The sequence below is a fragment of the Vombatus ursinus genome, unplaced genomic scaffold (genome assembly GCF_900497805.2).
Source record: "Vombatus ursinus unplaced genomic scaffold, bare-nosed wombat genome assembly UNPS02014773.1, whole genome shotgun sequence".
In the NCBI taxonomy this organism is placed as follows: domain Eukaryota; kingdom Metazoa; phylum Chordata; class Mammalia; order Diprotodontia; family Vombatidae; genus Vombatus; species Vombatus ursinus.
The window spans coordinates 20,696,594-20,724,491 of NW_020954551.1; positions in this window are offsets into that span (position 1 = coordinate 20,696,594).

Below are 27,898 nucleotides of genomic sequence, written 5' to 3' on the forward strand. Positions count from 1 at the left end.
CCTTACCTCCAAATTTCCTGCCCTGAAAGGTTTGATGTTGTTGCCTACTCAATGATAGAGGATGATAGTGGGGTTAGTTGGATGAAATGAGTGTGAGTGTGTGTGTGTGTGTGTGTGTGTGTGTGTGTAAGCATCGGTAGGGAAGGATCCAGGAGATAGGGAGAGATTAAAGATTAGAGAGTTGAGATGATAAGATGATGATGGGGGCAATCTGCTAGAAAAGAGAAGGGGGATGGAATCAAGGGTGGAGATAGAGGAGCTGACAAGGAGAAGGGACGCCTCTTTATCTGAGGACCAGAGTGGAAGAGATAAGGGGAAAAGTCTGAGTGATGTGAGACGAAGAAGGGAAAAAAGAAAAAAAATTTGAGAATTGTCTCAATTTTTTCAATGAAGGTCCCCAGCTAAGAGGGTGGCCCAGAAGGGTGGGCTAGGAGAGCCGCTGTGGCAAGCTTGGGGAGAGATGAAGTGTGGAATAGCCCCCGTGCAGGGTGGCCCATCCGACCTGTCAGGGAGGAGCAGGACGATGGGTAAGGACTTGACAGCCGGTGAGGGGCAACCTCCCATCTGGAGCTCCCCATGAAAACAGGGCTGTGTAGCCAGCTGGTGGCTCTTGCCCTTTTGCTGGCACTGATAAGCTATCATGTACATCATTGGATAAGGCAAAACAAAGCAAAGCCGTGGCAGATCAAAATGAAATCACCTGCCTGTTGAATGTGATTAAACAGCTGTTAGCTCTCTGGGGAGGAAGGAATGATTAACATCTCCTTGCTGACCTTTGGGTGGCTAATCCTCTTGCCCATTTTACTCCTTATTATCATGTAGATCTTTTGTTTTTAAGTCACTCATTAGTGGAGTAGCACCTGCTAATGTTGGCTTTTCCCCTCAGTCTTAAACTTGGCCTACATCAGGCAGCAACTCCAGGGCTCTGTTTCTGCTCCTTTCCAAATCTTCCTTCTTTTTCAATGGAAAAGCATAGAGGTAACTTTGAAAAAAATAAATTGGAACATTCTTTCCTTTGTCTTTTTTTTTTAAGTGGGTAAGAGGAAAGGAAACTTATATCAAAGGTCATATTCCACACGAAGCCCTTCTTGATTGCCCCATCTTCTAGGGCCTTCCCCAGCCAAATTACTTTTAATTTAGCATATATGTATATGTATAAATATGTATATCTATATAGATATGTACACACACATACATTTTAATATATGCAATACATATAGCAATATGTGTACTAAGATATGCTACTACATATCAAGCTATGTCACATAACATAACATGTAATGTTAATAACACGTTGATATGTGTAAATATATAACACATGTTTAATTGCATGTGTGCACATGCTTGTGTGTATATACATGTATGTGTGCAATGTAAGGTGCAGTGTGCATACATGTATGCACAAATGCAATATGTGGGCATATATGTACACAATATGTACATATGTGCTTGTGTATAATATACATACACATATGTTGCCTCCCCCGATAATATGGAAGCTCCTGAGGACAGGGAGGAATCCTTTCATTTTTGTTTTTTCATCCCCAGCATTGAATATGATGAGTGGTTTATTGTAGGAATGGGATTAGGGACTGGATCTGTGATTTCACTGGTATAAGAGATCCCAAGTGAGGGGAACTCCTTCCACCAGTAAATGTCTCTATCGTCTTTGCAATGTACGGTCTTAGGGAGTTGCCTAGAATATGGAGAGCTTAAGTGATTCACCAAGCATTACTCAGTTAGGATGTATCAGAGATAGGTCTTCCTGGCTGGCGCTATGACACTCTCTGTCTCTCTGAATAAAGAGAGACTGCTTAATAAATGCTTATTCATTGATACCTCTAGCTCTGCCAGCTTTGTAGAGATCACTGATAATCTCTGCAGGCAGGAACCATGACCAGGAATTTTTGGCCATCAGTTGGGAAGTGGGGAAAATGATAGGATCATAGAGGTAGGACTAGAAGGGACCTCAGAGCACATCTAACCAAACCCCCTTAGATTGAGTCCCAGAGTGGTTAAATGACAGGTCATTAATGTTGAGGAGGAATTTAAACTCAAGTTCTCTGATTATAGATACAGTATTCTTTCCATGGTACCCACACTGCCTACTAAGACTGAGAGTGGGATGGCTTCACCCCAACTTGCCATTTGGATGCATTGTTTTATTACACTTAATTCCCCTTTGATCCAGTGATGCTGGCTCCTGGCTGTTCCATGAATGAGACACTACAACTTTTGGCTCTGGGCGTTCTTCCTAGCTGCCCCCATGCCTGCAATGCTCTTTCTCCTCATCTTCACCTACTGATTTCCCTGGCATCCTTTAAATCCCAACTCAAATCCCCCCTCCTATGGGAAACTTTCCCCAATACCTCTTCATTCCAGTGCCTTCCCTCTTTTAATTATTTCCTATTTATCCTGTATATTGCTTACTTTGTATATATACCTGTTTGCATGTTGTCTTCCCTATTAGAGTGTAAGCTCCTTGAGAACAAAGACTGTCTTTTGCCTCTTTTTGTATCCCCAGGACTTAGCATGGTTCCTGGCACATAGTAGGTGCTTGGTAAATGTTTGTTGATTGCACTTTTTACTAAATTTTCTCACTAACTCTTTCTTTGTTTCTGAAGGACTATGAGTCTATGAGAGCCCTCTAAACCCAGTACCTGGGGAAAAATCTCTAGTCATCATGGCCCAATTTCACCTCCTTCTCTATATCTTAGTTTTCCTAATCATTATATGGGGACACAGGGAATATGTTGGGGGAACTAGGTGATCCCTAAAATATTTTTCAGCTCCAAGATCCTAAGCAACAGTCAATATTTTCTCTTAGTTTGCAAAGTTTTGAAGGTTTCTTTGGCCCTTACTGTAGCCAACATGTCCCAAAATCATATGAGAGGGATGATTCCTGTAATTAGGTCTTTGAGGGTCATTTTTTCCTCCCCAAATGTTATATTTTCAAGTAAATTATATTTCTGGGGGAACACTTAAAATGTGGCTTTTTTTTTCATTAGAAATTTTTCAAGACCCAAGTCAACGCTAGAGACTAAACCTTATTATTAACTAAAATCTCAGAACTGCCAACTGAAGAAACTTTTCAGTGGGTCTTTATTGTGGCCTGTGCCTTGGATGATACCAAGAGCTTTCATCTCTAGTCTTTGTTCTACTAACCTTTGAGGAGGGGTGGAATCCCTGAACTCTTCAGTTCAATGGCTTCTTCCCAAATACGACAAAAGTCTCCTGGCCTAGAGACTTAGTGAAACTTGTTTTGAAAACAAAATGGGTCTGCTTTCTCACCCTTCAGAGTCACAAGTACCAGGAGACAGTCCACAAACTTGAAAATGAGACCCTTCTCACACACCTGTGCTGCCTAATAATGACTGATGTATTGGGGGAAAAAAAAGAAAGATATTGAAAAATAGCAACTAAATATGCAGTAGTTTTGAAAAATCCCCTTCTTCACAGACCCCTCCCCCCACCATGATCTGCATATTCAGGGCTGGGGACAAACACTTATTTATGAGGTGACCAAACCGTGAATTATTAACTGTAGAGCAATCTTTCTGTTGGGTGACCCAGGATGATTGGTGGTCTGTTTATGTTAGCAAACAGCTGACTCTCTCACTATATTAATAGTGGAAATGGAAAACAACCCCACAACATGTTTATATCAATATGTTTTTCATTTAGAGTCATGGAAATGAGAGGGCCTTGTTTTCCTGTTTCCTTCATGCAGTGGAAGCATAAGCTGACTCTTTGGGGAAAAGGGGTAAGTACGGACCTCTCAGATTTAGTTTTAGGTTTAGTGAGGTGAAGAAGTCATTTTATAATTCAGTTGGATACCTGGCCCAATTGTGAGATCTTTGTTGTGTAGTAATTAAAAAGATTGGAGAAACATAATTTCTAGATAATTTAATCATTTTATTAATAAGACCAACACATTTATGAATAAAAGGATAGTCATTTGGCCCTCTCTCTTAGAACAAAGATAATCATGGTGGGTCTCACAGTTTATATACCTTTTGAAGAGTAGGTGTTCCCCATGGTGGGAATCAACCCTGGTTGGTTAACAATTCATGAGAGAATGAATATTACAATGAGGGGCTGAGAGTGATATTATGTCACCCTTGGACTGAGAAACTATCTCTATACTAAAACCACTCACAGCCTTAGGCAATCTACTCACAGAATTTATGCCCCACCCAAGCCAGAGCAGAACATAGTGACTGCTCCACCTGGGTGGAGTCTGAACAAGAAATCTCATTATCAGTAATGTCCTTCAAGAGACTGAATTTTTAAAAATCAAGACTTTAGAAAAGGAGGGAAACTCTGGACTTCCTCAAATCATTGGTTATTAATAATCATTTCTCTCAGTTGTCATGAATAAGTGGAGCTGAACAAGAGAGATTTCTGATTGATTTGACGAGCTCCCCAGTCACTATAAAAGGAAATGTGATATAGTGGAAAACCTGGGTTCAAAACCTATCTCATACACTTACTAATAGTGTGACCTTGAGCAAATCAGTGAACTTCTCTGAGACTCAGCTTCTTCTTCTGTAAAATGAAGGAGTTGGTCTTGATGACCTCTAAGTTCCCTTTCTTCTCTAAATCTGTGATCTTAGGAAATTGATGAGCTTATAGAATGGGAGCCTTGATCTGAAGGCAATGAGGGCCACTGTACCATAGAGAGCATGAACATGCTCCTTTTTGAGAGGCCAGAGACAACTCTTGATTGATTTTCAGTGACTGGGGCTACACCAAAGATGACTATATGGCTGGGACTCAAAAGGATGGAACTTGGTCCAATGAACCACTTCTCTTACTGACCGATAAAAGAGAGCATCATATTTCTCTCAGGCTTTTTGGTACCCTTTTTTAATCTTTTTTTTCTTTTCTCCTTGCATCTTTAATCAGAAATGCAACAAAATGGTTCATTCCTGATCCTCTTTCCTTCCCTGTCCCAGCAGTGGTTATTGGTGACTTGTGGCAGAGGCATTTGGCAGAGGCAGATGTTTGCATGCCCTCATTGCTGAGAGTTTCTGAAAGTGGATTCTCATAACCCAAGTAATGGTAGCAGAAACACATGGCAGAAGGAGACATGTGCTTACCCATATTGCTCAAGAGGGGAATTTATGTTCCTGAATCCCAACCTCTTATGTTGAGGAGGTGGGTGTTGCCATTTAGCAGCTCCAAAAATATTTTCCTTTTGAGGGAAGTCTAAGCCTTCAGAGTTTCACTGGAATGCTAGAATGTTGGGAATATTGTCTGTTAAATATCCCCAAAGTATCTTTGCCTCACAGAAGAGGGGAAGATTCAAACCAAAGAGTAGGTCTTTATATCTGAGAAAGACTGGGAAAGACTCTGTGGGATAGCTAGAGAACCACGAGAATTTCTAAGGGTTTCTCAGATAGCAATATTTATTTCATCTCCCTTCTGCTGAGACCTCATGGGCTCCTGCAAATGCTTTATGTGGTTTTTTTTATCTGTTTATGGGCCCAGGTGAGTCCTCTGTATTTTCTGTGGGGTGAAATACAGGTTGCCTTCTATCATAAGCATTCATTACCTTGAGTGTGTCTATATGAAACTGGGTATGCATATTTGGTAAGCCATATTTGAGAATTTTCCTCGAGCAAATTATCAATGAGGACAATGAGTCAAAAAGAAAAAACGATCTTATTGGTTCAGTCCTAAGGATCAGATTTGGTTCATGTCGGGGGTGGTGGGGTTGGATGAGGGCAGGAGCTTCTGAGTTACAAAACCAAGAGAAAATAGTGGGTTTCACCTCTCCTGGGTGCTAAATATGAAGCTGCCTTGGGTGAGCAATGCCTGCTTTCTCTTTAGGGAAGTTTGTTGTGGGGAGGGATGCTAACTACTAAGTCAGTCAGGAAAGGTTTCCTGTGTGAGCTCAAGGTTTTATTTGAGTTTCGCCATTGCAGGGGAAGGGGTGGGGCACTAAGGGTTTTTAGAGGTATAAATGAGAAGTGGGGGATGCTCCAGAAAAGGAAACAGCATGTCAATGGCATGGAATTGAAAGATGGAATCTTGTGGGAAAACAACAAGGAGGTTAATTTGGTGGGAACAGAATAAATGAGGAGATCTAATGTGACCAGTCTGCAAGGATGAGTTAGAGTCAGATGATGAAGAGCTTTAAATGACAGACAGAGGAGTTTGTATTTTATTCTGGAGGCAATAGGGAGTCATTGAAACTTCTTGAATGGGAGAGTAACATGATCTGACCTTTGCCTTAGGAATTATTTATAAACTATAATGATGTTCTGAGGGAGATTTCAGATCCACAATATTGTTCCTCTGGGGTAGTGTGAGTTAATTAGTATGAAAAAAATCAATAAATTTCTCTTTGACCAGGATCATCATGTTTGTAAGGTAGAGAACATATTTCTCAGCTGTGCATCAGTAGGAGTGGGATTTATAGTCATCTGGTTGCACAGGGTGCCATAAATTTCTGCCTGCTAACTGAATTATTCTCCAACACTTCACACCATAGTGTCAGATTAGAAGTCTGGGATAAGGACTTCATGACTCTTTTGTCTTGCCTGACACAAATTGCTAACAGATGGTAAGAGCAAAATGCTGGTACCTATAAGCAGAACAGACAGGATGCAATTCCGGCTAAGATCTCCAGGTGGAACATACTTGGGATGCTTTAGTGAAGCCACAGAAAGCTGGGGAATCTGGTCTCACTGATGCTATTCCCATAGAGTAGAAGCCCAGGCTACCAGACAGATTAAATCTTTGGTTCAAAGTGCAATGGGGAAAAAAAAAAGTGCAATAGAAAAAAAAAAGTGGTAGAAGCAGAGTTGGAGGACCTGGATTGAAATCCTTGCTCAGCACTAATTAGAGTGAACTTGGGTGAGTGTTCTAACTTTTTTGGGTCTCAATTTCCTCACCTGTGAAATAAGGAGGTTGGAATAGATAAATCTCTAATCCTCCTCCTACCTATCAATCTACATTTGCTCTTTTTTTTGGCAGCTGGTTCTGTTTCACATTTGAAAGACAGGGTATAATAAGTTGAGTAGTTCAGGCATCAGTAGAATGTAAGCTCCATAAAGGCAGGGACTTTTGATTTTGGCTTGGTATCCTTAACATTTAGCATAGTGTCCAGAACATAGTAGGTGTTTAATGATAATTTTGTTGTATATTTGAAAAGAGTAGCAAGTTATGCATAGTAGATTTGCAGTTTCATAGACAGTCATCTTTTTTATTGTACTATGTTATAAGAATGTTTGTTTTATTCCATAAATTAAAAAAAAAATAAATGTTACCATTTATATGGCACATTAAGGTTTACACAGCTCTAATATCATATCTTTAGCACAACCCCATGAGATGGGTGCTACTATTATTCTCCTTTTACAAATGGAGAAACTGAAGCTAAAAGGGATTAGGTGACTTACCCAGGGTCACACAGCTAAAAAGGGTTTGAGGCTGTACCCATTTTGCTAACTAACTACCTTAATCAAGACGTTTACTGAATTGAAAGTGATTGAAGCACCAATCATGAAGACTTTGGTTCCTCATTTTAAAGCCTATTGAAAGGACAAGTTTTTCTGGCTCAGTTAACAATCATCATTGACACATTGAGCAGTCATGGGGACACAATACATGGGCACCAAGCAGGGACTGCTAGTTGTACATGCCTTTTAGCAAGGTGCCAGTGCTCGTGGGGCCCAGCAGAAGAGGTCAGGGCACAGGCCCACATTCATGCATGCTCCCTGAGGTGGCCTCTCCACTACCCAGTACATGTATAGGTACATAGAGTTCTATGTTCTCATAGATCTACACATATATTTCTATATTCATATATAGATCTACATATCTATCTGTTCTATTTATTTTATGTAATAGAGAATTTAGGAAGAGGGAAGGATTTGAGAAGAAATAAAATGAGTTCAGTTTTGGACATGTTGAATTTAAGATGTCTATAGGACATTCAGTTTGAGATGTCTAATGGGCAGTTGTGGATGTGATACTGGTAGTCAGCAGAAATGCTAATGTATATACATATGTGTGTATATATAATATATATACCACACATACATATAGATATGCACTCATATACATACACACATATATAGATATATATACATATATCAACTTTCATACATACATGTTTCTCATATATATGTACGTATATATATAGTATATTTATAGATATACACATCTCTTTCAATATATATTTTATATCACTCTATGTCAAGAGGAAAGACAGACATATGTGTGTGTATGTATATATAACACACACAAACACACATACACACACTACATATATATATACACATATATAGTCTCTATTGAGAGGAAAGAGACATGTATGTGTGTGTATATATATATACTATATATAAAATTATACACTATATATAGCATCTCTCTCTCTCTCTCTCTCTCTTTTTCTCCATTGTGTATGTATACACACATATACACATAATCTCACAAAAAACACATTTACACAATGGGTCCTTCTTAAATGAATTTGTTTTCTCTACAATGTGGATATTTTCTCCAACATTGCACATTGACACTCATCCATATCTTCCCAGCCTGGGCATCTCTGCTTCATACTTCCACATAAATCTTCCATGCACTGTGCTATGGGTCTTCTTCCAGGTCTTTTGACATTCTAGAGATGCCTGCGCAGTGGGTGGGTAGGAGAATGGGCAGGCTGTCATATATTATTTCTTGTTCTTCACTGCATAGATGGCGCACTTCCTTACCAGTCAAACATTTCTTGTGTATGAATCTATGTTGGCTCTGTTCTGTACCCTCTTTACTCCCGCCATTTATTTCTTCATTGCTCATTGAGTCACCTTTAGTTTTCAATTATCTGAGATTGTTCTGTTCTATCATTTTCTGCTAGAAAGTACCGTGGGGGAAATGTTGATGGTTTTATTTTTAATTTTTTTTTTCCTGAAAGAAGCCTGGGATCCTTAAAGGCATTATGGCATTTTCCGAATATGATCCAACCTGTTTGCATCCTCTTAGTCATTTCTGGACCAATCTTATTGTTCATCTTCAAGGATTGTCAACGTTTGATAACTGGCAGATAAATTAAATGGACATAAAACTGCGTATCATAGTCTGGATGAAAGACATTCTTCATCTACTTATCTTGTCCTTTGTGGATTGCTGTTAAGTCAAACTCTTTGGAATGGTTGTGAAGCTCATTTAGAAGGTTCTATTTTACTCCAGGGCTCAATGCTATTAGCACAATTTCATCTGAAAATAAGAACCTCCGGAAGATCTTACTCTCAATAGACTGTCCCATATAAATACATAGAAAAAACATAATAGTCACATATAGAAATATATGAAATATAGGGCAGCATAATGGATAGAAAGCTGGCCTTTAAGCCAGGAAGAACTGCGTGCAAATTCTGCCTCTGATGCCTACTGGCTGTGTGACCCTAATCAAGTTTCTTCACCTCTTTTATTGTAGGCAGCTCCTTGAGACCCTAAGTAGCAGAAAAGTTGCTGACTTGCATTGGTAGAAGGAATTTCTTCATTAGGGAGTTCTCTGTACTAATGAAATAGCAGATACAGTCCCTATCCCTATACCTAAATATATACTATTATATAGAAGATGAAGCTTTTCTGTATGTGCATGTATACATACAAAATGGGCAAATACATTAACCTATATACAAAATAAATCACATGGAATATATATGTGTATATATTTTTTCTATGCATATTTTTCACATATTTATTGATATGAAATGCATTCTTTTTTTCTTCTTTCTTTTCTTTCTTCTTTCTTCTTCTTTCCTTCCTTCCTTTCTTTATTTTTTCTTTCTTTTCTTTCTCTTTCTTTTTTTCTCTCTCCATCTCCATTACAATCTATGCATATCTATATCATATCCATATCTCTATATCTTTATCTCTCTGTAGCTATCTCACTATCTAGTCTATATTCACCTATTTCTATATTTTTCTGAGAGAGCCAGGGCAATGGTTGGTCTCTACTGGAAGGAACAAAACATTAAATTACACCTCAATCAGATAGATGTTATTGCTATAGATGAAGATATGACTATAGAATATAGATACAGAATCATCATGATCAGAAGTCACTTGCCGATCATCATCCCAATCATTAGCACTAACAACGGCTTGTCAGTCCTGTGGGTTTGAAAAGCAGATGGCTCCCAGCAGTTCTCGATCAAACAAAGTCAGCTTCTGTTAGGCCACATGCTCCACAGATTTTTCTCTGCCTACTTGACTCTCTTATGTGCCTGGAACCTGCCTGCTGATTTGATGAATGTTTCTGTTCTGAGGTCCTCTTAGTCTATAGAATCCATAACCCCCACTCCCACCATGCATTTCATGAAGTGGCAAAAGAACCAGGCCTAAATTCCATAAACATCCTGTTTTTCCCTTTCCATAATCCTCTCATCCAGAGCTCATTCTTGAGCTGCTCAGATGGGCTACCTAACCAGACCTTGTATCAGGTTCTTATACCCCACCCTGTCCATCAGGTGACATCAGCAGGCTTTGACACCATTTATTAGGGAGAATTGGACCATAGATTTAGAAGTAGATGAAGCCTCCAATGCCATCTATCCAAACCTCTTCAATTTACTGATAAGAAAACTGAGGCCCAGGGAGGTTAAGGAGATTAGGTGATTTGTTAAAAAATATTGGGAGTAAACATGAAAGGTAGGATTTGAATCCAGGTCATAGCTGCAGTGATTTTAACCATGCAGAATATACCCTAAAACCTGGAAGTATCCAGAACGTGCTTCTGAACATCAAAGAAAACAGCTGTCACTAAGCCAATGTATATTTGTCTTAGGTCTTATATCAGAGGTATCCACAAGGGCCTTCAAAACTTCTGAACAAGATTAAAATGTAACTAGAAAATGACAGAATTTTTAAAAATACGTATAATACAACATAGATAATGTTAATTTGTGCTTTTCTAAGTCAATACGTAGCCTCTTTCTGTTTGGTTTTGACACCACTGCCTTAGACCACATAAAGAGGGCAGTGAATTTTAGTTAGAATAAGGGTAATGATAGGAGAAGACAGTAGAACTCTAAAAGTCTTTCTGCCTCCAGCATCAGTCTCCTGTAGTGAACCTCAAGGCTGGTCACCGGGGTAAATTTCATTTTTCTGACACTTTATACCAACACAGGGATACTCTTTCTATCTGTCACCCAAGGACCAGCAGAGTTAGGTTCAGAGAAGGAAAGAATATAGAGAACAGGAGAAACAGTAGAATTAGAGAACTGGGAAAATGTTTGTCCCAATTTAAAATAAAAAAAGAGAGAAAAGAGAATGGAATGTGAATTATGGGTCAATGAACTTGACCTCAAATACTGGCAAAATATTGGAACATACTACTAAGGAGATAGCTAGTGTACAATAGCAAGAAAGGTGTCTGGTTATCACAAATTACCAATATAGCTTTGACATCAACAAGTTTCTGCCAAGCTCATTCTCCTTTTTGGATGTGTTTACTAGACTTGTAGATAAGGAGAATGATGTAAGTTACTGTTTACTTACACATTAACAAAGCATTTGACAAGACTTCTCATGCTGGTATTGTGGTAATATTGTGGTAAGGATGGAAAGAAGAATTATGGGTGTGAGTACAATTAGGTTCATTTGGAGCTGGTAAAATGGTTAAGCCAAAAGAGTAGGGGGATCTTCAGCGTAGTGATAAGGATTTGTGATTAGCCTGCTGGCCTAGAACAGCTGCTTGGTGAATGTGGCACAGTTAGAGTGAAGTTTCCTGGGTGCCTGTCTCTCAGTTCTCATTCCTAATAAGGCAGTTCAGAGAATACCCTGATTTCAGCAGTCTAGACTACCCCACTGCCTTGCTTCAGGGTTGACAGAGGTTGCTGTTAGTTCCAAGTGAGCTCCTTGTCTAAAACTCATTGTAGAAGGTTCATCGTGAGTGACCTTGGGACTTTGAACTGCTGCGTGTCCAAGGCGCCAGTGTGCTTGAGGAGCGTGGGCCGACGAAGGCCACGTACCTGTGCTCTTTCCCACCGGCATCTGCTCTCCCATACTGTCATCTTTGTGTGGCAGTGTTGCTCTTTGGGAGCGGTTCCCTCTTCTTTTGCCCAGCAACTTAGTAAATTCAAATAGAAGAGGCATGGCTAGATAGCAATGTGTCTGAAAAATGATATGAGTGTTTTAGAAGATGGAAAACTCAATGTGAATCAACAGTATGATGTGGTAGCTAAGAAAATGAATTCAAAGAGTAATGCTGCTAGTGTTCTACTCTACATGGATCATTAAGCTTATTCTTTCCCCACCTCTCTTCCTCATTTCCTCAGTCATTTTATTTTTATTTATTAAACCAGGACAGATACCCAAGGTGTCTTTTTTTTCTTTTCAATTAAATATATCCCATCCTTTTGCCTGTTCAATGATACTATTTTTTTTTTTTGGTCAAGGCCTACCTCCTCAAGAAAGTTTTACTGGACCACACTTGCCCACCTTAGATTCTTCATGTTCCAGTGTCCTCCCTCCCTTCTTTTCTTCCTTCCTCCTTCCTCCATCTGTCCCTCCCTTCCCTCTCTCCCTTCTTCCTTCTTTCCTTCCTTCCTTCCTTCTTTCCTTTCTTCCTTCCTCCCTCCTTCCTTCCCTCCCTTCCTTCCTTCATCAATTCATCCATCCACTCATTAATTCATTCCAAGTATGTTTACCCATTCTTGACAACCATTCAGCTTCTCAGTAATTTCAAATACAAATCCACATCACTGAGCATTGTTTTTGAACACTGCAGAGCTGTTGAAGAGTCTGGTCTGAACACTTACAACAGCCTGAACTGACTTTTAATACTGCCCTCAGAGATCCCACCATCCAGGAGTAGTTGATGAGTTCTCTCAGGGAGCAAGTAAGGAGAAAGCTAATTACATGATGATTGGATAATTAGTTTCCAATGGATATTTACCTCATTAAAGCCTTCTTTCTAAAATTTATTGCTAGTCCAGCCCTTGTGAAAGAGGGACCATTGACAGACCTGGAGCCTAAGTCTTCTGTTGGAGCAGGGAACAGTCCTAGCCCTGGCAAGGCCCCTGTCTGTGTATCCTGCCAGCGTGTTTTAACAGACATGGCAGCAGACCAACCCTCCCCCCACCTTACCTCCCGTGAGGACTTGGGCTTTCAGGAACAGCTGCCAAGATGAAGTCAGGGGTTGCGAGTGATTTTAAGACGTATAAATAGCTGGCCTGGAAAAGAGGACTGGCACCACTGATTTCTAAGTTCATAGCATTAGTGATTTTGAGCAAAAAGGGGCCTTAGAGGCCATCTAGCCCACACCCCTCATTAACCCAGGAGGAAAGTGAGGCACAGTCAAGTGAAGATCTAGACCCCTGATTCTCTGACCCCACGTCCAGTGTATTTCCATTGTACCACAGGGCTTCTCATGCTACAGTTTTGTTCTTAGTCTATAAAGAACTTAAAGCAATCATGACAAAGAAATGCCCCATCCTTGAGAACTTATATTCTAAACAGAACAATCTCACCCCCAACTAGGGTTTCAGGGTCTTTTCTTTATTAAGGATTTATATTTACATTTATTGATGCCTACTAAAAACAACAATAGCAGCACAATCATTTCCTTTTGCCTCGAACCAGGTCTCCATGGCCTTTCCCAGCCCTCTCCACCCCCCAGTGCTTGCAGTCTCATCATCTTCATCCCTCCCCTCACCCCCATCAGAAACTTGGACTCTACTCCTAGGACTGTTGGCTCTGATGGGGGAGTTGTGGCTTTAACTGGCCGGGAACAAGGACTACACCCCACTCCCAAGCCACCTCCACACTCTTCTCAATGAGTGCCTGTGTAAGTGCCCTTACCCTTTCCCAGCCTCTCTACATGTGTTGTTTCCACTAAGAATGTAGGCTCCTTCTGGGTCGAGGTTGTCTTGCTTTCTTGTATTTGCATCTGCAGTATTTAGCATAGTGCTTGGCCTATAGTAAACACTTAGTAAATGCTTGCTCTATCTATCTATCACCTATAGCTATATATTTATCTATATTTAGATAAATATATACCTATATTTATCACCTGTATCATATTATATCTATCATCTCCTTCCTTCTTTCTTGCTTTTTCCCTCCCTTCTTCCCTCCCTTCCTCCCTTCCCTCCTTCCCTCCCTTCCCTCCTTCCCTCCCTTCCCTCCTTCCTTCCTTCTTTCCTTCCTTCCTTCCTTTCTTCCTTTCTTCCTTCTTCCCTAAATTGTACCCTCCGTTATAACAAATTAAAATAAATATGCAAAATTGAGATAAGATTTGCAACACCCCACACCAGTATACTGGGGAGACAGTAGGGTGATCTATGACCTATTCTCTGGTACCAACAATGGTCATTGCAATGAACAAATTTGGTTCTTCTGAAGCACTGATTTCATTTACATTATTGTAGTCATAATAAATAACATTCTCTGGGTTCTGCTTATTTCACTCTGCGTCAGTTTATAAAAGTTTTCTCCATGTTTCCCAGTAGAACAACCATTGGAAATAAAAGCTGAATATACAGTCAATGAAACACCAAACATTTTCATCTATGCTGATCTCAGTAAGTTGTTAAAGTTGTTGGGCAGTTAACTTATTGAATTTAATTCATCGTAAAGTCTTATGCACAATTGAATTTTATTTTTTTTATTAGTGAGATTCGGGAAGGGACGTACTAATAAGTGGAATGGGTCTTGTTTCCTAACATAATTTATTTCTGCCTTTTGGGTTTTGGTTCAAATTAGGCTCTTGTTGCTAAACATTAAAAGTTTCATTCTGGGTTTGCCCTTTATGATGAATTTCATTTGGGTTGAAAGATGATCTAATCAAAGCTTCAGTCTCATTCCACCCACATCAAGGAGTTCCCAGAGTGAAATTTCATACATTCACAACACTGATAAATGGAGTTGGAGTGCTCTTTTATTAAAGGCAGGTTACAAAAGGTGCTTTGAAAGAAGTATACACTATCAAAGTGGAAGAGAAATCTTAGAACCACCTGGAAGAGAGCCTCCTGACATTTATTTGATGCTCAGTTCAAGCTCTTGGCCACTCAAATATCACAACGGTTCTCTGGAAGGATGTGTTTGATAGACAGTCCTGAAGGATCTTAAAGACCTATGGACTCAGGTTGACATGATGACAGCAGGCAAAGATTTATTCTTGAGACTTTCAATGGAAACATGAAAACACTTGCACTGAGAGGAGGTTAATCTTGAAGTGAGTGCTGAAAGATTGTTAGAGAAAGCATCACAGCCATAATAGCTAGAGTTACAATTTCCAAAGGCCCCAAAAAACAATTAAATTAAAACCATTCAAATTAAGTTAGTGTCTAGGAGTATCAGGTCATCATATGAGCAACAAGATAGAAGACTAGACATTTTCTTCAATCCCCACAATCTCTCAGATGTCTCCAAAACAGAAATTATGCACCAAAGACAAAGCAATTTCACCTGTCTCCATGGTGTAGGACACCTATAACCATGGTATACTAAACAACAACAACAACCACAACAACAACTCATTCACTGAGGTTGAACACTTGCAGATCCAATGACCTGACATTGTCTTACAAAAAGCTCATCCCCACACCCAGGGCCCACCTTACTTTTTCCAGTGCTTACAGACTTCAGCTAAAGACAGTGCACCATTGCTGTCCAGTCTCTGGAAACCTCCCCAACTCTCTAGCATCAGTGCAAAAAATCTGTGAAGTGTTGTTGCCAGGGCAGATATCCCCATGGCACCAGCATGGCCAAGTTCTGAATTACCTGTGCTATCCCATAGCACCAGCCCCACAGCTCTCTGTCCTGCTTGTGCCAGGTTAGAGAAGAGAACTGAGGAAGCCAAACAGGACACTGGGACAGGAGACTGTGTGTGTGTGTGTGTGTGTGTGTGCGTGCACATGTGTGCATGCACACAGCCAAGTGCACCTATGGGGTAAGGGTGTGAAGCACCCTAATCCCATTATACTAAGCCTCAGGAAGAGAGCTCAGCATCCATCCAAGGCCAGTTCTTACCACTCAAAAGTTATTTGGGGCAGACACTAAGGCTGTAAGAGGTGACTGAGACACTTTGAGATTCAGTCCCCAAGAAAGTCACCATCAGAAGGGACAGAGTCAGAGAGTATAAAGGGAAAAAATCAGGGAATTAAAAAGCCTAAAATTAAGAAAGACCTCAAGAAAAAGAAAACTAAAAAACCTTGAACATAAGCAGATAAGTCAACAGGGAAAACATTAGCAACAGAAGGAAATATGGCCTCCAGATCTAGTAAATTATTTCAGGCATCTAGAACAAATACTGTAAAACAAAGGAAAAAGATCCAACACTTGATGAGACAAAAGACCCTGTGGAATATGAGGAAAACATGGATCCATAACTCTGCTCCTGAGTGATTTAAAAAAGAAAGGAGAATTATGAAAGAAGAATTTAAGTTTTGCACAGCAAAAAGAAAGAGTAGAATGGAAAAACTGTAATCTGCAACATGTCACCAAAGGAAAAAAAGAGAACAAGAGTGTAAATATACAGAAGTAAAGAACAACCTGGAAGAAGTGAAGCAAAAAACAATAGCATTCAAAGAATATATTCTCACTATGTGAACAAAACATAATAATCTCAAAGACAGGATGTGTAGAGACAACCTAATGATCACAGGTTTCCCAGAAGAACACAACTGGACAAAAAACCTTAACACCAAAATGCAGGAAATAATAGAAGAGAATGATCAATAATTTCTGAACATAGAAAATGAAATTCCAATAGAAAGAATCCACAGATCACCTCCAGAGAAACAAAACAAAACCTAAAAGCCTCAAACTCCAATATGCATAGGGGTTAAATTCAATAATTCAATTCAGAAACTACAAAGTTCTGCAAGAACTTGGCAAATTCAGAGAAAGACCATCAAATACAAAAGAAAGAACACTTGAATAATACAAGATTATTCTTTATCTACCAGAAAATGTAGATGGGAATGGAATAATGTGCTCCAAGGAGCAGTGTAGTCCAGCATGTGGCCCAGGGTTATATAACTTGCAAATCTGAGCTTAATCATACATGAAAAAAAGATGGGTGTTCAATAATAACAAAGACTTTGAAATATTTTTAGAAAGAAAACCTTAACTAAAAAAAAAATTTACTTCTTGAACACCCTCAACAATAGAAATGCAAAAGGAGTGAATAAATGCAACAGCCAAGGACAGCAAAAGCAGTAGAGTGATGACAGAGATCAGTAAGAGATTTATTTCTCAGTGTACAGAAAGATACAGGAGTGAAGGAGAAATCTGATAGCAGTAACAGTGAAAAGGACAGGAGACATTACAGAAAGATCCTGGTGATACCCTGCCTACACAGGAATAATTGTTGTTGTTATTGTTGTTGTTGTTGTTGCACACATTATAACATGAGAGGCTAGATGAAAGGGAGGAGAGGCACAGGGGACAGAGAGGAATATGTGATGTCATGTGGTAGGGTCAAATCAAGGACTAGTCTTGAGGGGAAGATAAGCCCCTGTGGTCTCAGAAAGAGAAGCACCTACAGAGGAGTGGGTGAAGAGGAATGGGGGAAAGATTGAAAATGGGAGGGGAGGAAGAAAGTCTTGCGTTGGTGATGGGAGGGAATTCCATTGATGAATGCTCCTTTAGGAGAAGAAAGGTGATATGTGGGAGATGTATACTTGTGTTGGGTGTGGTCTGAGACATTTGGTGTTTGAACAGTATACTTACACTACCTCTGGGGAGGGGGAAAGTTGGAAATCTTGGGGCAGTTAGATGGCCCAGTGGATAAAGCTCTGGCCTTAGAGTCAGGAGGACCTGAGTTCAAATCTGGACTCAGACATATGACATTAGCTGTGTGACCCTGGGCAAGTCACTTAACCCCAATTGCCTCACAAAAAAAGGAAAGTTGGAAATCTTGGGGACAACTGGCACAATATTAGAAAAGTATGGACTCAGGGAAGAGATCTTGAGGCAAATGGAGGAAAAATTATCCGATTGAGGTTTAAATCAGTGGTGGACTGTATAGTCAAGGATGTAGTGAGGGAAGGGCTCTACCATAGGTCAATATCCTTTCTGACACCTAAAATAATTGGCATTGTTCTGGGAGTGAGACAAATGGAAAAAAAGGAATCCATGGATCTAGCTTTATAAGGCAATGACAGAAACTACCTAGAGAGGAGGGTCTAGAATGGATACTTTGGAAGCTTTGATTGCATGAGGAATACAGAGAAAAGAAAGAGATCAAGGGGAAGCTTGTGGATAGGGCACTGGCCCTGGAGTCAGGAGGACCTGAGAGAGAGAGAGAGAGACAATGAGGGTCTAGAGTACACAAAGAGGATGGACAAAGAAGAGAGTGAGAGAAATTCTTTTTTGGAAAGGGATGCAAAATGAAATAAAATTAATGAATAAGACTAGTTGAAGGGGAGAAGAAGAAAGGGGAATCTACTTGACTAATTGAGAAGGGGAAAAGAAGGGAGAATTATACATCCAGATGAAATTGGAGAGTAAAAGGAACTAATAAGCAAACCCCCAAAGGGAAAGGGGAAACAAATGAGAGGAAGGATCAGGGGTGAGGGGAAGAGAGCCAGTGGGAATTAGGCCACCTTGTAAAAGATTAAGGCAAAATAAATGAAGTAACATAGTGCTGTATTTACAGAAGGAAAAAAAAAACTTGGAAAAAACCCAATATTAGAGACAAATGGAGGACAATATAAATATAACTTTCATAACTTTAAGTGTAAATGGATTAAACAATCCAATAAAATGAAAAAGCATAACAGATTGGCTAAGAAAACAAATCCCCACGTTCTGTTTTTTACAAGAAATATATTTAAAAAACATACAGAAGATAAAATTGAGGGGATAGAAAAAATTTGCTATGCATCAAATAAATAAAAAAGCAGGATTTGCAATCATGTTATCTGACAAAGCAAAAACAAACATTCAGAAAATAAAAAGGGATAAAAAAGAAATTATATCATGTTGAAAGGAACTATAAACACCAAGATCAGTAGTAAATATATACTCCAAATGCCTTAGCATTAAATTCATAATCTGAGCTACCAGAAGACATAAACTGTAACACAATAGTTACAGGAAACTTCAATATCCCTTTCTCAATTTTGGATAAGTCTAACAGAAAGGTAAACAAAAAGAAAAAATATGGAACTACACAAATTGCTGGAGAACTAGAGTTAAAAGACTTATGATTTCCCCTAAATGAGACAGAAAAAGATTATACATATTTCCCAGCATCACATGGAACTTTCACAAAAACTGACCACATATTAAGGCACAGAGATATTGCAAACAAATGGAAAAAGAAGAAATAGTTAACACATCCTTTTTAGACCATAATGCAATAAAAGAGTAATTAGTTCAGATACCACAAATAGACACAGAACCAAATGGAGACTTAAAAATGAAATCCTAAATAATTAGTGTGGAAGAAAAAAAACATAGAAATAATGAACAACTATGTAAAAGAAGATAACAACGATGAAACAATATGCCAAAATTTCTGGGATGTAGCTAAAACAGTCCTTGGGAGAAAATCATATCCTTACAAAAATATATTGACAAATTAGGATGGGGGTGGGAGGGAGGATTAATAAATTGTCTATGCATTTAAAAATCAAAAGCCAACAAATAAACAAACATAAAATATGCATAAAGAGGAGTTATTAAAGATTAGAGGAAAAATAAACTGGAAGCAAAATCCCCCATAGAAATGATAAATAAAACCAAAAGCTCATTCTTTGAAAACACTAATAAAATTGACAAACCCTTAGCTTATCTGGTTAAAAAGAAAAGAATAGAAAATCAAATCAATAAAACAGTAAATAATCAAGACAGAATCACAGCAAAACCAAAGAAATTCCAGAACATATTATGTAATTAACTATATGTGAGCAAAACTGAAAACACAAAGAAGTAGAATACCTTCAAAAATATAAAATACTCAAACTACCGGGAGACTAGAGATCTGAAATAACTCAATCTCAGCAGACGCAAATGAACAGTTAATACCCATACTTCACAAATTATCCTCAAAAAATGAGAAAAAAGCACCCTACCAGAATCCCTTTAGAGACATAGTCCTAATATTTAAACCAGGGAAAACTAAAACACAGAAACAAAACTATAGGCCAATTTCAATGGACATTGACTTAAAAATTAAAAAAAAATTAAAATCTTGTCAGACTATGTAATTCCTCCAAGAAATCATTCATTATGATGAAGTGGGATTTGTACCAGGGACACAAGGATCATCCAACATTAGGAAAGCAATCAACATAATTAATCCTATTAAAAATTTAAAAAATCTGAAACCACATAATCATCTCAATAGATGCAGAAAAGGTCTTTAAAGAAGTAAAACACTTTTATGCTAAAAATTCTACAAAGTATAGGCATAGAGAGATCTTTGTAATATAAAAAAAAGTGTCTCTCTACAAGCAGAAGCAAGCATCATATATGTAGTGGAGATACATTAGAACTTTTTTCAGTAAATACGTGAGTGAAGCAAGGATGCCCATTGTCCGCACTATTATTTAACATTATTTTAAAATGCTAGCAACAGCAATAAAAGGAGGAAAAAATTAAAGGCGTACAACTAGGTAAAAGAAGATAAAGCTATTCATATTTGCTGATGATATGATGGTTTACTAATTCTAGGAAATTAGCAAAAGATACTAGATTTAGCAAAGTTGCAGGCTACAAAATAAATCTTGAAAAAAACAACAGCATTTCTATATCATAATAACAAAACACAAGAAACAATGTTAGACAGGGACATCCCATTTCAAATAATTGTACCAAGCATAAAACATTTGTGATTTACCTACCAAGCACAGAAAAGACTTATATAGAGTCAATTAAAGAAATAGCAAATTAAATAACTGAAGGTTATACTTTTAATGCTTTAGCATTCAAATTACAAAGTTGGAAAAATATAACTTGATAAAAATTTATTTAATAAAAAGATCTAGAGTATCAAGTGAAATGATGAAAAGAAGTAAGAATGAAGGGGGAATAGCACTTCCAGACCTTGAAATATATTATGAAGCAACAGTCATTAAAACCATATGGTATTGGTTAAAAATAAATAGATCATTGGAACAGAGATTGGATAATCAGAAAGAATAGAACTAAATAACCCAGTGTCTGATTAAGTGGAAAACATAAATTACCTAGGGGAAAAAAAAACCCCAAAAACTTGTTATTTGATAAAAACTGCTGGGAATATTGAAAGGCATTCTGGCAGAAATTAGGCTTAGACCGACACTATATTTTATGTTACATTTTAAATAGATTTATGATCTTATTATCAAAGATCATACATACTATACAACAATTAGAAGAGAAACATGATATAACTCTCACAGCTATTAACAGGAAATAAAATCTTAAACAAGAGAGACACACAAATGCTAAAAATAAAGTAAATAATGTCCATTACTTGAAATGGAATTTTTTTTGTAGAGACAGAATTAATGCATTTAGGATAAGAATAGAAATGGTGAAATGGAAAAAAAATCTTTGTATTGAATTTTTCTGATAAGAGTTTGGTATCCAAAATGTAGCCATCCCCCAACAGATATATGATCAAAGGATATGAACAAATAATTCCTGCGAAGTATTCATAGCCACATGAAAAAAATGCTCCAAACAACTAATAATAAGAGAAATGCAAATAAAATAAACCTGAGATTTTATCTCATACTCTAAAAATTGGAAAAAATGATGAAAAATGGCAACAGTCAATGTTGGCGGGGCTGTAGAATGAGAAGTACACTAATACATTGTTGGTGGAACTGTTAAATGGTGCAATCATATTGGAAAGCAATTTGGATTTATACAAATAAAGTAACTAAAATCTCCATACCCTTTGAACCAGAGACTACATTACTGGGCTTCTATCCCAAGGAAGCCATTGATAAGAAGAAAGTCTCCATATACTCCAAAATATTTATAGAAGCACTTCTTGTGATAGCAAAGACTTGGAAACAAAGTAGATGACCATCAATTGCATAATGGTTAAATGAATTGTAGTACACGAATGTAATGGAATATTGCCATGATGTAAGTAATGATTTGTGTGATGCAAACAGAGAAACATGGGAAGATCTCTATGAACTGATACAGAATGAAATAAGTAGAACAAAGAAAACAACATATACAGAAACAGCAACAATGTAAATAGAAAGAACTACACACTAAAAAAAAAAATCAAAAGTAGATGTAACAAAAATATAAAGATCAAACCGAACACTAGTGAAGAGATATGAGAAGTTACCTCCAACCTATCTGTTCATGAAGGTGAAAGATCCACAGGTATTACACATTGCACGTGATTTCGGATTTTTTCAGTGTATTGCTCAGTTGTGCTGACTGATTTTTTCTTCTCTAAAAAAAGCCATATTTATCATAGGTGATGGCTCTCTGGGAGGAAAATGGGGAGAGACACTTGGGATAACTATTATGCTGTGAGGAACAGAAGACATCAATAAGAACATATTTAAAAATAAATTGTTAGAATCTAACTCAAAAATGTAAAAGTAAACAAACTACACATTCATCATTTTTTCTAATGCTCTAATTTAATATCTTTGTCTCATCTCAGTGATAAAGAGGTCATATTGTCTGTATTCATTTGCAACAAAGGCCCCTTCTGATTCTGGGATCACTTGCTACCCTAAGGCTGAAAGTTCACAATTTTACAAATAGTATTTGAGTTCTGATATAATTCTTTCTTCATCCAAAGATCAGGTAGAAGGGAAGATCTAGGAAAATCAGATAGTAGAATTATTTACCTCCTCTCAAATAACTCCCTCCCCATTCCTCATATATGACATGATAAAATCTCTTAGAGAGCCAGTGGGAGAGGAAATAGTCCCTGGGCAATTCATGTTCTAATATCACATTATGGCTGGCAAATTTCTCATGATTTTGGCTCCTGGTGAAAGTGTGGTAGAGTTAGCTTGTACAAGTTCATGAGAACTGATTGTTAGATTTTCAACGCAAGTATTTATATTTCAGAAATCAACAAACACTACAAATCAGGGCTTGATCTACTGTTTTGTTGATTGTCTAGATATAAGAAAATGATGGGAAATATTAATAATGGAGATTAAAGTTGAGTGCATTTTGTATATATTTTCTCCCTGGAGAGCTGGTTGTCAAACATTAACCGGCATATTCCTGGCTCCAGGCCACTGGCTATGCCTCAGTGCTGCTTGACTATGCCTCCCGAGCCTCCATTCACTACTTCTCCACCAACCTGTTAATACAGTCTGTTGGAGTTGGAGTTCTTATAAATTGCTGTAGCTTCTTCTTCTTCCAAGGTAGTAAGATCACTCTTTTTTTTTTCCTAGGCAGTGGGGTCAAGTGACTTGCCCAGGGTCACATAGTATTAAGTGTTAAGTGTCTGAGGCTGGATTTGAACTCAGGTCCTCCTGACTCCAAGGCTGGAGCTCTATCCACTGCACCACTCAGCTGCCCCAGGATCACTCTTTTGTAAATTGTCCCAGTCAATATGCCTGAGGAAAAAAATAATATTTTTCTTTTTCTTCCTTCCTTCCTTCCTTCCTTCCTTCCTTCCTTCCTTCCTTCCTTTCCCTTCCTGAGGGAAAAGAAGGATTCTAAAGGAAAGAGGGCAACTCCAAGCCTCCTCTCCCTCTCTTCATATAGGTTATATAGATTATATATATATAATAAAATTATTATATAGAATGTATATAGAATCTTTTTAAATTACCCAACTTCTTTTTAAGATTTCTTTTATTTTTAGTTTATGGAATAAAACAAGCTTTTCTGTCACATGGTATAATAAAAATGATGATTTCATATGAAACTACAAATCTGTTATCTACAGCTTACTAGTCCTTTTAAAAATATAATAGTTATCACATAAACTTCTTTTTTCCCTTTTTTTTCTTTCTCTCCCCCCTACATCACTCCAGCCTAGAGATGTGGAATCATAGAATCTTGAAATTTTTAAGTTGAAGGAAACTTTAAGATATTCTCTAATCATATATTCTCATGTATGGATGGGGAAGTTGAGACTCAGATAAGGTAAGTGATTTTCTCAAGGTAAAAGAACTTGTTTTATGGCTGAAATGCTAATAGAACCCAGATATCCCAATTCTGAATGAATGAATTTGTGCTACACTCTGGAGGTACACATTCATAAAGAAAGTTTCTGACCTCATAACCTAATAAGAGTTGACAGTGCATATAAGGTAGTGGCAGCCAGGGAAAGGTGTTTAGGACTGGGAAGGCACAGGGGTTGGTGGATGGAATCATAGGACAATTAATTGATTTTTTTTCCAGGGAAGGAAGTATTGATTTTATTGCTGTTTTCAATCATATATAACTATAACTAGATATATAAATATATGTCCCCACATGTATGTATGTATGTATTTATATGTGTATATGTATTATATGTGTGTATATGTATTATATGTGTGTATATGTGTATGTGTGTATACATATATATATATATATATATTATTAGCTTACAATAGGAGTGGAGGGAATCTCAGCTCATGAACTTAGTACCTACTGGCCTCATATAAGAGATACTGAGTTTTCCTCTTTCTGCTGGCTAATGTCCTTTGGGGCCAATCCTCCGCCATGATCTATGTAACTGCTGCAGTTCTGCATGGGTTTGGCTCCCTTGCCGCTGCCCCATGGGGTCAGAAGACCTCAGAAGGGCCAGAACAATCACTTAATGTAGTACAGTGGCATGTAAGGGTCAGAGTTTCAGAAAACATCAAGGTTACACAGTCAACCACAGACACTGTGTGCAGTGTGCTTGTGGAGGCTAAGTGGGGTAAAGGAGGGGAGATTCTATTGTTTTGTCTTGTTGGAAACAAAAGGGGCTTTTGCCCTAACTGACCTACACCACTGTCACTTCATTTTCAGTTACTTTTTTTTGGCAGAGAACATGCTTCTTTTATGTCCTTTTTTGAAAATAAAATCTCTACTTTTAAGCTCCAGGCCTCCCTGGTGCTTCCTGACTACGATTAACTCCATTCTCATGACTTGGCAGCCTCACTGATATTTGATCTGTGGCCTACAAATATACAGCAGCCAGAAATTGTTGATGAGGGTACTGGGGGGCTGCTGCCTTTTTTGGCCTTAAGCGGCTTATGCAAAGCAGCATGGGACTTTTAGTCTCACTTGATTGGTTATTTACCAAAAAACAAATATGGATGCAGGGAGTCAAGCTTCCTACCTCATCTTCAAACATTTCTTGCTTTAAATCAACTTACTTTGTATCATGAGACTTCCTAATCTGGGACACATAAATTTGTTTTAAAAAAATATTTTGATGAACACAACAGGTTGCCTTTGTAATCCTATGTATTTTATTTTTTGCATTTAGAAGTATTTTTCTGAGGAGTCCGTATGCTTTGTTAAACTTCCCAAAGTGCCCATGATCCAAAATAGGTTAAGAACCCCTTTTCTGTTGGGAGGAAACAACCTTCCACAGACAGTAAATATAAAATAAGTTTAGGGGAGGGAAAGAGAGGGGAGGGGAGGACCCTACCTACCAAGGAGGCCATGTGTAGGAGGTAGCTTTTGAGCTGAGACCTGAAGGAAGCTGAACTAAAATCCTTTTCCTCTTTTTCCCACTCCCACGTTCCCCTCAACAGAAGACAGAGTAAGGGGCTCATGGCAGAGAAATCCCAAGCTTTCCCAGTCTCCACTGGCTTAGGAATAAAGGACCTCAGTTGGGGTCATAAATTAGAATTCTCCACATGGGAAACATGTGATGCTACTGAGAGGTTGCCAGGTCAGTCGGTATTTTGAACTGATCTGCCATCCAACCCTTCCATTTAATTCTTCATCTGCCTTTTATAGGCAACTAGCCTTTCCCCCTGCTACTCTGATTGAAACAATGCGGGCCTTCCTCCCAGCCCGGACCTGCTATCCTGAGTGAGCTGAAAACAACAGACTGCTAGGACAGGCCATAGAGAAGAGATTTGGTCAGGGCACCAGATTTCATTTTGAAGATTTCCAGGAATCAGGAGAAATGGGGCTTGAAAAATCATGCTTTTAAGGATGCTTTGAAAACCCAGGCTTCTTTCAACAGTTTGGCTTCAGGGAGGGGGATTTTGCATGGCTCTTGGCAAGACAGCACTCTTTTGGGCATTTTCATTTCTGAGGTATAAAGTTATTGAAACCATTTTGTCCTGACTGCAAACTTTATCAGGGGTTTTTAACCTGGGGTCTAGGAACTTAAGAAATATATTTTAACAACTATTTCAACATTATAGCTTCTTTTGTAATCCTATGCATTTTATTTTATGCATTTAAAAATATAATTCTGAGAAGGGTTCCATAAGCTTCACCAGACTGTTATTTTCTATGACACAACAAAAAAAATGTTAACAACCCCTATGGAGCTGGATCCCAGCTATAGTTTCATAGGAGGAAGAAATGAAATACCGAAATCTGGTGATAGCTTACAAAAGCAATCTACAAGGGCAGGAAATGGAATCACTTACATTGATGTGTTCCAAGTGGCTGAGACTTCAGTTTGGATAACAAAAGCTGGGTGGCCACTTGTAGGAGATATACAATAAGCATTCCTGTTCAGGTACAATCTGGGAAGCCTTTCCCTAGGGCCATGGAAGCCTCTCCACTTCTATCAAGCCACAAATCTAAAAATATGAAGCTGGTAGGTTCCAGAGAGTGGATGCGAGACATCACGGGCCCCTTCTCGAGAGGGACAACTCTAAGAAAGTAAGTGGTGAAGTTGTTCAATTGCATACAGCTGTGGGCAGAGGAAAGCCATTCGTCGCAATGACGGACCACATAATTAAAGGTCCAGTAGAATATATTCATGTGATGCTGGCTCAGGGAGGGTTAGCTTTCACCTATTAATTATTTCATGCTGAGCTTTTACATTTCCACCCTGTCTCTGCTTCAGTGTTGGATGGAATAGATGCAAATTCGCCAGGCTAGAAATAGTCTGGAGACAAAGTCATCTTGCTGACTTCAGCATTCCCCCCTTCCCCCAGGTTCTTCTCAAACCTTGGTGTGTAGGTTGCAGTTTTGATTTCTATGTTGTCACAGGCAAAGTGACGTGCTCTTGGCAGAGAAGAGCCAAAGGGAGTGGGTTTCCCTTTCTGGATGTCTTCAAGCAGAGGTTTCACTAGCCTCCCAGCTCTGCCCTCCCTGGTGGTATAGTTAGCAATTGGCACCAAATTACCTTCTAGATATGTGGAATGGTGGGTGGTGGGGTAGGTAATAGAATAACAGCAGCTCTCCTTCACATATTCCATTCAAGACAATAGATTTCACGAGAGAATGGTCACCATTCTTTCATAGATTGACTGTAGCCCTTTTTTTTTCTCATAAAGGGGTCAGAATGCTTTTAACTCAAAATTGTGATCCCTAGTGGATGATGTGAACTTGATTGAGAATCAGACTTAGAGCTGAAAGGGATCTCATCTCAATCCAACCTCTTCATTTTGCAGATGGACCAAATGTGGCCCAGAGAGAAGAAAATACTTTTCCAAAGTCATATAGGTTAGTGACTGAGAAGGGATTCAAACTCAGGTCTTCTAAATCCAAATCCAGTACTCTTTCCATTGCACAGTATTATCCTCTCTGAGGAGGCTTGCTGTTTATTACTGGGGAAATATCCTCTCAAGGCAAAACTTGATTCCATCTTTGGACACTGGACACCATCTCCATTGATCTTCAGAGCTGGTAGGGTCTGGAAAGGAAAAAATAAGATATTGAGATAAAATGTTTCTAATGAGTTAATGTTGATGAAGTGCTCTGCAAACCTTAAAGAATCAGAGAAAGTTAGCTATACTCACCCTCCTCCTCCTCCTGCTCTTCCTCCTAAGATATCCTCAGAGATGGAGCTGAATAGCAAGTTCTGGATCCTAGCTTGTGGCTTGAA